Source organism: Phyllostomus hastatus, unplaced genomic scaffold (assembly GCF_019186645.2).
Source record: "Phyllostomus hastatus isolate PE091 unplaced genomic scaffold, TTU_PhHast_1.1 phas_scaffold_21, whole genome shotgun sequence".
Classification (NCBI taxonomy): Eukaryota; Metazoa; Chordata; class Mammalia; order Chiroptera; family Phyllostomidae; genus Phyllostomus; species Phyllostomus hastatus.
The window spans coordinates 4,938,733-4,951,708 of NW_025334017.1; the positions used below are offsets into that span (position 1 = coordinate 4,938,733).

General features: G+C 35.8%; 1 protein-coding gene across 5 annotated transcripts in view; it reads right to left on the reverse strand.

Annotated features, from left to right (window-relative positions):
• The window catches only part of TOX (thymocyte selection associated high mobility group box), a 304,166-nt gene that overhangs the window by 63,331 nt on the left and 227,859 nt on the right, over positions 1-12,976 (reverse strand). The gene's annotated exons all lie outside the window — the stretch shown is intronic.

Below are 12,976 nucleotides of genomic sequence, written 5' to 3' on the forward strand. Positions count from 1 at the left end.
TGGAAAAGAAAGAAGTAAAACTGTCTCAATGTGCAGGTGACATGACTATCAACAACAACAACAACAACAACAAACTCTTAGAAATAATAATAAGTATAATAAGTATGCAAGATAGAAATGCTTTCTTATATACCAGTAGGTAAAAATTAGAATTTGAAATGAAAAAAAATGTGATTTATAGTAGCATTCCCTACATGAAATATTTAGGCATGAATGTGACAAAGCATGCACAAGCCTTATATACAGAAAACTACAAAACACTGAGGAGCTAAATAAATGGGAAGACTTATGGAAGATTCAATATTGTTAAGATGTCAGTTCTTCTCAGCTTGATCTATAGGTTTAATACAATCCCAATCAAGTCTCAACAAGCTATTTCATGGATATTGACAATGTGGTTCTGAAGTTTTATGTAAAGGCAAAGAACCTAGAATAGCTAACACAGTACTGAAGAAGAACAAAGTTTGAGAACTCACACTGCCTAATTTTAAGACTTACTACAAAGTGATAGTAATAAAGACAGCATATTATTGGCAAAAGAATAGACACATGGATCAATGAAACAGAATAAAGAGCCCAGAAATGCACCCTGATCATTGGCAAAAGAGCAAAGGAAATTCAATGGAGAAATAGAATCTTTTAACACATGATGCTGGAAAAATTGGGCATCCTAGGCAAAAGAAAAATATACAAGATCTTTTATTTAGTACTGATGGGAATTAAAATGATACAGACACTTTGGAAGACAATTTGACAGTTTTTTACAAAATATACAATTTAGTAGTCACACTCCTAAGTATTTACCCAACTGACTTGAAAACATATGTCCAATCAAGAACCTATAAATGTTTATAAGCAGATTTATACATAGTCGCCAAAAAGTTCTTTAATAGGCGAAGGAATAAACAAACTCCAGTGCATCCCTATAGTGGAAGAGTATTTAGTGGTAAAATTAAGTGAGCTATTAAGCTATGAGAAGGCATGAATGAATCTTGAATGCATATGGCTAAATAAAAGCAGTCAGGAAAAGCTATAACTATATAGAATTCCAATTATATGACATTCTGGTAAAGGCAAAACTAGATGAGGTAAACATTGATTGCCAGACATTTAGGAGGGAAAGATGGTTAAGCAGGTAAGACAAAGGAATATTTGAAGGTATTGAAACTATTCTGTATGATAGTATAATGGTGAATACAAGAAATGAAGCATTTGTCAATACCGAGAGGACTTTATTGTACAAAAAGTAAACTTGAATGTATAAAAATTAAAAAAAATATTTAGGAGGTTGGGGAATCCCAAGATGGAATGCAGAATGTGACAAAAGATTCTTAATGCATTGCCAACATATGGAACAATTTTCATTAAGGGAGGTATGTAATAAGTTGCTGACATACATGGCTTTGGAAATGAGTAGAGTCTGTAAGACTAAAAGTAAAAGGGACTTATGATAAGCACTGTATACTACTGGTTAGGTTGATTTCCACAGGAGGATGGGTTAACAATTCTGATGCCCCTATGTGTTTCCTGGATCTGAACAATGAAGTAAATGGGTAGTGAATGGTGGGGGCCAGGTTTTCCACTGTTGTGGAAGGTTACAGACAAGCAAGGGCAGAAGGCTATGTGGCATTGGATTAGAGAGGAAGACAGTATGAACTACCATTTAGTTTAATATAGATACAGGTGATTCATATAGACTTCTTCACATATATGTGTGTATACACTATATTTATACATATACTCATCTGTTCTGTCAGCTGAGAGGTCCTAGAAACAATGAAACCCCAGTAGCAATGAGCACACCTAGCGCCCAGATCTTAATTTCTGATGCCATTCTTCAATAAGAGGAACCAGGGCTCCTTGGAGAAATGACTAGTTCTAGGTCAGGAGCAGAAAATATATAAGATGAACCTAGAGTGTCTTGTAGTGGCAGAAAGTAAGAAAGTGTTGAAAATACAAAAACAAACAGCAACATACACACACACAATAAGTATTAGCCAGAGGGACAGGGACAGAAGAGCCAACTAAAAGAGCTCTCAATGGCCAAAGCTGGAATAATTTGAGACAGATGATAGATAGAAAGATAGATACATGATATATAGGTAGGTAGGTTGATAGATAGATAGATAAAATAGTATTTGATTTTAACCCTAAGTAAAAAAAAAAGGAATCCCATCATTCCATACTAAAACAAAAAATGATTGAGGAAACAAACAAATGATTAAATAAAGGAGAGAAAATAGACAATTCTCCAATGCAGAAAAATTTCGAATAATTTATGTAGATACCCACTATCAAGGACCGGAAACATAGCTCCCCACTCCTTAAATGTGGGCTGCTCATAATGACTTTCTTGAAAAGAGTCCAGTACAGAAAAGGAGAATTAAAAAAAAAATAACCTTATAGTGGAGAAATGTGAAGAACACTACTTCAAACAGGTGATCAAGATTATCACCAGTGATAAGTAATATTGATAATATAAACCCTTGATATGACCTGATGAGAATAGCACTTTGCTTCTTTGATTTTCTTCCCAAAACTATGTGAACTCTAATCTAATCATGGTAAAAACAGCAAACAAATCTTGATCAATGGACAGTACTCCTTAAAACTGTCAAGGTTATCAAAAACAAAAAAAATTTGAGAAACTGCCACAGCCCAGGAGCAGCCTAAGGAGATCCGTTAACTAAATGTAAGGTGGTGTCCTGGGTGGTATCCTGGAACAAATATGGGCATTAGGGAAAAGCTGAAGATATCTCAATAAAGTATGGACTTTAGATAAGAATAACATACCAATATTGGTTCATTCATTGTGATGAAAGTACCATACTAATTGTCAACAGAAGGGGAAATTAGGCCTGGGGTACCGTAGGAACTCTCTTTACTATCTTCTCAATAATTTTGTAACTTTAAAACTTCATGAAATAAAAAAAATATTAAAAAAAAACTGTCCCAGTTTTATTCCCAGGAATTAAGCTGTAAGCTAACGAAGAATCAGGTACATCAGTTCCCAAACTGTTTATGCCCATTAGAGCTTTATTAATGAAATCTCAACATTTATTCAAATAGCTTATGAACTGATTAAATCTGTATACATGCAGAGTAGTTTCTATACAAATTAAATGTAATGCTCTGGAAAGATTAAATAAAGATGCACTACTTGGGGGAAAATGGAGACAACTGTACTTGAACAACAATAAAAAAATGATACACTGCTTAAAAACTTGCTGCATGACATAATGATGCTCCAAAAGTTTATGAAAAATATTGTGAAAAATCCATAAAGAATCTTCTTTTGGATAGCCTCATAAGACTTTTTTAACTTCTTGCACCATTTTAAAGAAATTTAAAGAGAAAATATTTGTGGACAAAGTTTTGTGGCTATTGTTCCTACTATGAAGATGAGAGAGCTGCAACTATAGACCCAAACACTAACAAGGAGCGCTGGTTCCATCCTCAAATGACCGGATGCTTACATGCTTCACTGCTTTTTTAACCAAGGGACTATTGTATCCTGATCTTCCTTACTACGTTCTAAAAAATGTAATTATGTGTAAACAGAAGATTTTTTACACACTTCACTTTCACAAGCGTGAATCAGGGTGAGTCTGAGAATGTGAGCACTGAGTTTTTGTCACTCCTGAGTACTCATTGGTACTCATTGGGTACCTCACACCTGAGGTACCATCAAATAGAAGTGCTAATCTTCCACTAAACAATTGTGGAAGATACTAACAGTACACTGTAAATTAATATACCAGTGGGATATATGACTTCTTTGGTCTTTGCTCATAGTGGAAACTCTATTTAACTGTTTAGCTGCCAGAGGTTCCACGAATATCAGATATTTCTCTTCTATAATCTGTTCAAAGGCAGAGACCAGATATTTCCTGAGTGAATTGTCCCTCCTGAAAGCAATACAGAACCTGAGTGCCAGAAAGTTTTTCTCACCAGGGTAGATGAAGGCCCATTGTTGGCTGAGTGTGACAGGAGCTGGGCCCTATCATTAATCATCCTGAAGGGGAACAAACCTCAGGGTGTTCCTTTTTCCTGGCTGGTGCGTCTGCTATAAGGGGCCTCACCCATCGGTGCCTGGCAGCCATTCCACCAGGTTTCTAAGTGCAGGGTGTGTGTTAACAAGTCCATCATGTTTTGTTTCCCCCAGTGGATTTTTAAAACTTTCGTATTAAAATTTTCTTCTGGGAATTTTTTTAGTTTCCATAGAAGTACAGAAGTGCCTTTTCAGAATGCTAGACATTTTATTTTGTTTTGAAGAAGGAAAAATGTGAGGGATGTTTTGAGTGTGTGTGTGTAGACAGTGGTAGGAATATGTGTGTTCCCGAGAACATTTTGGCTTCCTAAGACTGTGAGAGTACTAAGGTATTCTGGTTTCTGGATTCGCCTACTTGAGGTATTTCTTGGCCAAGATTAGAACATGAGAGCCAAGGATGAGAAACATGTGCTATTTATTGAGAGAAGAAAGTCTATTTGTATTAGACTCCATTCCCAAAGGATGTCTAAAAATTGCAATAGCTACCGCAAACATGTTAAAGGCAAAATTAATTTTAATCCACTTAAATTTAAAACATGGATATTATGCCATGAAAAACATTTAGGAGTAGAAAAGAATGCTGCAAAGAATGCCAAAAGCTTGTAAGGTGTCCAACACTAGAAGGCTGGAATTCCTGTTTATCACTGAGGCCTTTGTAGATTGTGTCTATCTTTTCCACTCTGACGACTCTATCTCAGCACTCAACAGGGGATTCCTAGACTTGTTTCAGGAGTCAGTGAGTGCACAGAAGGCCTTTGAGAATTAAAAAAAAGGAGAGGGGCAATAAATATGGAAGCAACCTAAATGTCTATTAATGGATGAATGGATGAAGAAAATGTGGTATATATACAAAGGAATATGAATTGAAAGGAAGAAAGCCTATCATTTCTGACATGGATGACCTTGAGGTAAAATTATGCAATGTGAAATAAGTCAGACACAAAAAGATAAATACCACATGATCTCACTGACATGTGGAATCTGAATGAACAAAAACCCTTAACTCACAGATACAGAGAACAGATTGGTGGTTGGGGAAGGGGTACAGGGCAGGGGTGGAGGTATCGGTGAACGTGTTCCCTGGTCAATAGGTACAAACCTCCAGCTATTGAAAAAAAAATAAGTCCTGGGGATGTAAGGCACATGTGAGGCATGGTGATTATAGTCAATAAAACTGCATTTTATATCTGAAGGTTGCTAAGAGAGTAGGTTTGAAAATTCTCATCACACACAAAAAATTGTAACTATGCGTGGCAATGGATGTTAACTAGACTTAATGTGATTATTTCACGATACATACATACATTGAATCATTATGTTGTACACCTGGAATAAATATAATTTTTACATGTCAATTATAGCTCAATTTTCTAAAAAAGTTATAAATAAAAGAAAAAAAGAGGAAAAAAGGGGCAATTGTGTTGTTCTTTTTCAACAGTGGTAGTAACAAAGAAGGAGAGTAATAAAAAGAATATTCCTTAACAAAAAAAGAAAGCCTTTGAGAACAAATCACAGTTCACAGTGCCTTTCAATAGTACTTTTTAGTTTTGGGGACTAAGTACAAGATCTTTCGGGCAGGGACTTCTGTCACTGCTACTGCATCACATGTGGAAAGCCTACTAAGATTTTTCACTGTTTTTAGATGTTTATTATTTTTTGTAAAAATGGAGATACTATTTCCTAATATGGTTAGCAAGCATGTATTTTATAGGTCCTGCTGACTCAAAAGTTTATCTTCCTTAGAAACTCTTCTCATGTCACTTAAAGACTTCAAGTGTGAAGGTATTACATGGTGGCCCACCGAGAGAGAAATATAGTAGAATAAAGTAACTCATTTATATTTTGTGTTTTCTTTTGTCATGAAGGTATCATAGATGATGGTCTGAGCTTAGAGATTTTTTTTCTCCTGGGCAGGTTCCATGAAAATTTAGACTCAAAAAGTGATTTCCTCTTAAAATAGTAAAACAGCCTACAGCAGAACATTAACAAATCTCATGGCTGGGTATTAGAATAACTGAAACCCAAATTCTCCTGTTTAATACTTTTGATACATTCTTTGGCAATTGGTTTTGTATGCAAGGGAAAACAAAAGGAGTGAGCAGAGGGTGCAGTTCATGTCCCATTAGACTTTCTGGAAAGATCAGAAACCTGGGTTCAACTCTAGGTGAGCCACAGCTGGCCAGCGAAAAGTGTCTCAAAGTTTCAGGTTTTGTTTTCTGATATGTGGGGACATGATTCCTGAGGTTTCCTGTGTTGGGGCTGTAGCTCAGCATGTGTATACTGAAAGAATTACAAAAGAATGAATGAACAGTTTTAAGTCAGTATTATCAAGGTTATAATTGGTGCTGGAGACAGAAAAATCTGGCTCTCAAATTTTTCTAGATTACTTTTTTCTTTGTGCAGTTAACCCAAAATATTTAATAAAACTTCCAAGATGTTTCATTTTTCTGTCAGATGATAATATTTGATCAATAAACTAAGTAAAGAAATAGAAAAGTATTTTATAAGCATAAATATTTTTATAAAATACTCACATTAATGCACAGTTTAAAAAAATTTTGGAGAAGATTTGCTAGGTAATATATTAAGAAAAGCTAAGTAAATAAAATAAAATAAAAATACATATTTACTTAACAATGTATGATAGAAATTGTATACTTATATATATTTTTATCAGCCTGAATTTCATTGTGAGAATGAAGTTGTTTGGTCAAGTCAGTCATGGGGATTGGTGGGCAGCACCGAGGTGTTATGATTTGAGGTGGTCTATATAAGCTCCCCAGACTCAAACTACCTTGGGCAAAATGTATCTTCAGGCAATCACTAATGGAGATTAACATTCTCTTTTAAAATGGGAGAAAACAGGAACAACAGTAAATATGTATTTGAAACCAACCTTAATCATTCACATTTCTACTTAAATTACTTTAATCTGATTGCTTTTGCTAGTTCTATTTTTCTCCTAGAATGGAAACAAACATGAACAATATACTTTCAGACATCCAGAGGATATTTTGAATTCCAATTACTAAAGTCTTTTCAGTATATTATATTTTGAATTTTTAGAAAGAGAGACATTAATAATTTAGCTTTGAAGTGAACTACAGTGAAATGATGTAGAATTAAAAGCATACAAGTGCTGCTGAAATATTTATGGAGACTGTATTTTGACTAACGGATGGCATTTATAGAGTGATTTATGTCCTAGTTTCTGAGATCTCAGTTTATAAAAGGAGCCAAAGCAGGAACCAAATTTGACAATTATGTTGTTCGTTACCAAATGATTTTCTATATGTCTTCCTTTTTATTAATTATTACAGTGATGTGTCTATGTGGTCTATCACAGCATTATATATTATTTTCAAATAATACTTTTATAAACATGTAGATGATTATGTGGTTTTTACAAATTAAAAGCAGCAATGGAACAGTGACATGCAGTTTAACATAATAAATGCATCCATCAAGAAGAAAAGAAAAGAAAAATGTTGCTAGTTACAGTAGTGTAGAGGAAAGGTGTGGTCTAGAATAACCTTCCCTAAACTTTATTAATTCAGTGTTTGTTCACCCTGATTACAGTAAAGGTATTCACCCTCCTAGTCTGAAATAGAGACTCAACGAGCGTTTTTCATAACACTCCAACCTTGCCTGCTGTTTACACATGCGGTTAGTGGAATCAGAGCACTGTGCATAATCCAATAAAGCTCACACCACTAAAGATGTATGTAATCAAGGATCTGAAAGAACATTCTCTAAGTTAGATTCAGTCTCTTTTAACTTGTACTTCACAAAACAAACAGTCTCTTCAGGCAGAAAGAACATATATGTCTGTCATCCAAAGCAAATATGAAGTCGTGCAGTGTACTAAAACGTGCAGGCCTCTCAAATGCTTTTTAATCCCAGCAACAGCCTCTGATTCATTGCAGAAGTAAATGAACATTTGGAGAAAGCCTGTGTGTTAAAAAACAAAACAAAACAAAACAAAACACAACAAGATGCAGGAACTCTCCAATTGGTTTTGCCTGCTCCAGCTATTTTGTTTTGATTTCTGAGGGTAGTGAGGAGGACAAAGGTGCTACTTTAGGTTATCTAGACTCTGTTTCCGAACAGGAAGCAGGAGCAAATCAAACGCTGATGTGCCAGGTAACCAAAGGGTTTCAGCAACCACGGTGCCTACAGACTAACTGCAAGATTTCAGAGGAATTCAGACTTGAAAGTCACCACTAGCAATGAAATCCACTTTCAGTTTATCCCATCATGACTAAGAGTTCTTTTCCCTTTTTATAAGAAGGTGGAAGCAGGCAATGACTCAGGCTGTTCTTGGGGGAAAAGAGAAAATCTAGAACCTCCCTTGCCTTCCCTTAGGTTCATATTTTCATCAAAAGAACAGGTAGTAGGGCAAAAGGCCAAGGACAAACAATGTTTTCTAGAGAATATACTTCTATAGTATCCTTTTGTAAAATCCCCAGAGAAAACTTGCGTGAGTTGGAGAAATTTTGTAATTTTAGATCTGTCAACTTTTTCCTCAATCATCTTTAAAATCAGTACGCTTTACCCATTATTCTTTTTAAATTTGCTCTGAAATAATTAGCTACTTAAACCTTAGTAGAATATTGGGATAAATTTTGCCATTTGAAAATAAAATAAAATAATCAATCAAATTCCATTTCACAGCAATGACACCAGAGCACAGTGTTCTGGATCAAACATAGATTGGTTTGTCTTTGATAAGAATTCTATTTTTCTGCCCCTCTTTGGGTCCTGTAACATACCCAGTGCCTTTCAGTAGCTTCTAGTTTTCTGTGGCTGAAAAGGAAATAAGCTTTTGTGAAGGTATTTGATGACGATATTGTATTCTTTGCCAGTAGACATATCTTCACGTAAGAACTGTGCTTGGGTAAATGCAATAGAAGGAAAATAAATATGATTTCATTTCCATTAAGGCTATATTCATGTGCAATTAGAATTCTATAAAATCAATGACACTCTGATATTTGACAGAAATCATACTAGACTATTGACATGATAGCTTAGAATTCCTGTGTTTCTATGATAATTTTTTAGATAGTTTTGCCATTATGGTTAAAATAAAATGTCAATTAGTATATGTGATCTAGAAATTATACTCAAGTCTTCAAGATTTTAAGTAAAAATCAGATGTTATCTCAACAGAATAAAAATTAATTTTCTCCAAATAAACATTACCACGTTTGAAGAAAACTCTTCTAATTCCTATTAAAGACCAAAAGGAACCATCTAATTTTGGGAACTGAAAAGTATATAAAGCAACCTATTTTTAATCAGTTATTACAGCAAATACACATTATTCTAAATGAAAAAAAATATGTCCCAAGAGTAATCAACCGTGTAATCTAGCTGTCTGATAAATTCTTCCTTGTGGTTGACCAATCCTTTGGGAAATGCCACATTTTACTTTCTCTGTAAAACTCAAGGAACTGGCTTGTGCCAAAGGATGCATTTCTTGAAAACAAAATGAATGAAACAAAACAAAACCTTAGGTTTTGAAAGAAGCAAAAGAAACTATGATCTATTGGATCAACTTTCTGTGACAAAACTCAGGATATATATTTCAGTTATTTGATCCCTGAAAATTAAAAAAAAATCTTCCTATAGCGCCACCCACACATTGTATGCCATCTAGGCACTGGGGCAACCTACTTCTGACACTTTTACTTTCTTATAAGAAACAGCACTGAATAAATTATGTCTTATTGTCTTCACTGTTTTTCAAAACTGTTCAGATCTTAGAACATTCACAAAAAAGACTGATCCTTCAGGAAATTCATGTTTTAGAAAGAACTAGAGAAGCTTACACAGCTACTGGTCAGAAGGAGTATTATTCCTGGGGCCTGGGAGGTGGGGACAGGAATATGCAAGGAGCATGAAGACAGAGGGAGAGACAATGGTGTGTGGGTTTCCCGGTCTGCCTGGAAGGTGACAGTCCAGGGGGACCAAGGCCACTCAGTGGCCTTGTATAAGGAGGCAATGACTAAGCAGAAAAGAGAAGGGGAGATGTGAGAAATACAATCTGTGCAAATAATCTGGTATATATTAAGAACTTTGAACAAAGAGTCATTGTTGTTATTATTATAGCCATTAGTTGCAGAGAGTTTTAATACACACAAGACTTTATTTTTATATCTGAGCAAATAATCATGAGAACAGACCAGGTTGGTGACAGCTGATTATCCTTGATGGTTACTGCATGGGTCATTTAGGAAATGCACGCACTCTCTTTCTGCTAGAACAAGACTCAGAAAGCTAACTATGCCAAAGCAATATGAGAGGAACAGGGCTGTGAATATGTCTGGGATGGTGAAGGAACTTACAGCAACACTGTGAGCTGAAAACATACTTCCATGTACCTGAGGTTATCTTTGGATCTTACTACAAGTGAACTGTCTATGCTATTCATCTAAGTTATTTATGCTTTAATGTAGTGTTACATAAGAAGCAACTGAATTTACTGGGTGTGCTGAGTACTTTTTATTACTTCATTTGCATGCATTGAAGGTATCCATGAACAGCTACCTCAAAATGGGACTAATACACCAGCTAGCCTCCAAAGGGAATGCACCAATTGATTCATTTAACAAACAATAGTATGGGCCTCTTACACAGGAGGCATTGAGCTGAAGGATGGGGACAGGGATGCGATGGGGCAGGCAGAGTTCAGCCATAAAGATGGAGAACGTGGACACCCAAACTTTAGGGTGTCCCCACCAACAAAGTGTATTTAAAGTGATGGAAATGAGAGATTTATCAACTTTTAATATTAAGTGAGTATATAAGCCATATGTAGTTATATCTCATCATCATTTCATAAAAGAAAGGGCATTTTCACACTAATGAAATTAGAGGGACATCCATGAATAAAAAATTGTCCTCTAAAGGGAATACATTTTGATTTATGAGAACAATTTCATACATTTTCTTATTTTTGAGAGGAGCAGTAAGAACTTTAGGATCAATTACCACCCATCCTCACATGGGCACGTGAGAACCACTGACGTAGAGGCTAACAGTTTACACTCTAGTTCAGGAAAAACAACATCAAGCCACAATATCAGGGCTACCTAATGGTCCCATGGTTATTATCATCTAATTTGATTATGCATCATCTCTATCTTTAAGCTGAAAGGCAAATAAAGAAAGCATGATACACACTTTCCCCCCACTCCAGAGGAAGAAATCAATATTCAGAGAAGTTCAGTAACTTGTTTGAGGTTCATGTAATTGAGATGCTATAAGTAGAACCCAGCTTTCTAGTTCAGTAGCCATTTCCTGATGCCACAGCACATGCATGTCCGGAGGACTGTGATTGGCAGAGAAAATAAGCACTCATTTTCAAGTCACACAGTGCCATCACACAATGCCATTAAGATGGCAACATTTGGAATTAGAAGACTGTCCTAACTCTTACCCCTTGTTGGAAATCTTTGTTTCCTGACTTGCTGACGCACTCTATGTCTGGCTTTGCATTGCCTTTCCCTTTCATTGCACACCAACTTCTGTCATGCTGGATCATAGAAAAGCTGAACAACTGCAAGTGGTGTTTGAGCATCATTTCTTAGTGGTCAAAACTTAGCTGTGACTCTGATGTCATAGTAGCTCTAGCTTTCTTAAGAGGACTTGACAAAATGAGTTTCACTGAGGCTGGCCCCTGCTTTGCTCTGCCATCCTCTAGATCTTTGAGAGTATCTGTGTTTGTACAGTCAGACTTATTTCACTACAAACAGAACTATTTCATCTAAGAACACTCAGCCAATGTCACTACATTTAAAAAAATTGTGAAGGGCTGATTCAAGTTCAACATTAAAAAGGACTTTGACAAATGATTGTGTGGTATTGGAAAGGGTTACCATGCAAAGAAGTCAGCTCCTAACATTGAAAAGTGTAAATGCAGGAGCTTAACAAATATAGGAGGGCGATGTGGAATACGTTACTTCAAGTTGATTCTGTCACTATCAACTATAGGATTCTTCAAAGTATCCTGTGCAGGCATTATTTACTAAGGTATAGAATTAATGAGAGAAATATTCACTCAAATTCAAAATTCCATTTTTTAAGATACAGAAAAAAATGTCTCACTTGCTAATACCAATTTCTGAATAAAATCATTATAAGGGTAAACAATTAGGTAAAAGTAAGAGTGTTTCAGTGAGGGACTAGGAAGCAGAAAAAGCTCTAAGGTCGCAAGTCTGAACCACCTGCTCTGTGTTTTTCTTTCTTTCATTTGGTCCTCTTTGCAATTTGTGTCCTAACGGCATTCTCAGGCACTGGAGCTGAGCCAGGCACAGTGTTAGGCTATGGGGTTAAAACGGAAGACTTTAAGGTTCCCCCCATGTGAAGTCCTCACAGGCTGGTCAATACATGAACACACAGCTTTAGGCTCCATGTCACCAGTGGGCTCCAACCCTCTGACAGGAAGTCACGCCTTAAACTTTTTTGTGGCCTCAGTTTCCTCCCCAGGAAAATAAGGACCTTTGATTATAGGACGTATTTGTTTTCTTTCAGAGCAAATATTTTTTAAATTCTCCTCCCTTCCCTTCCCTTCCCTTCCCTTCCCTTCCCTTCCCTTCCCTTCCCTTCCCTTCCCTTCCCTTCCCTTCCCTTCCCTTCCCTTCCCTTCCCTTCCCTTCCCTTCACTTCACTTTCCTTTCCTTTTCTCTGTGTGATCCTTTAAAACCTTTAAAAGTTTTACATTAAAAATGACTTATTTCACCATTTTATTTTCTCTGTGGCCAATGACTAAAATGTTTAGTTCAGAGAGTTTTACTATAGTGAAACTTTATACTGCTTTTCTTCTTAAAACATGTTTTCTACATTTACTAATAATCACTCTGCTTTCATAATGTTTCTGCAAAATTTTGATCTCATATGAAAATTGTGACAACAATTGTA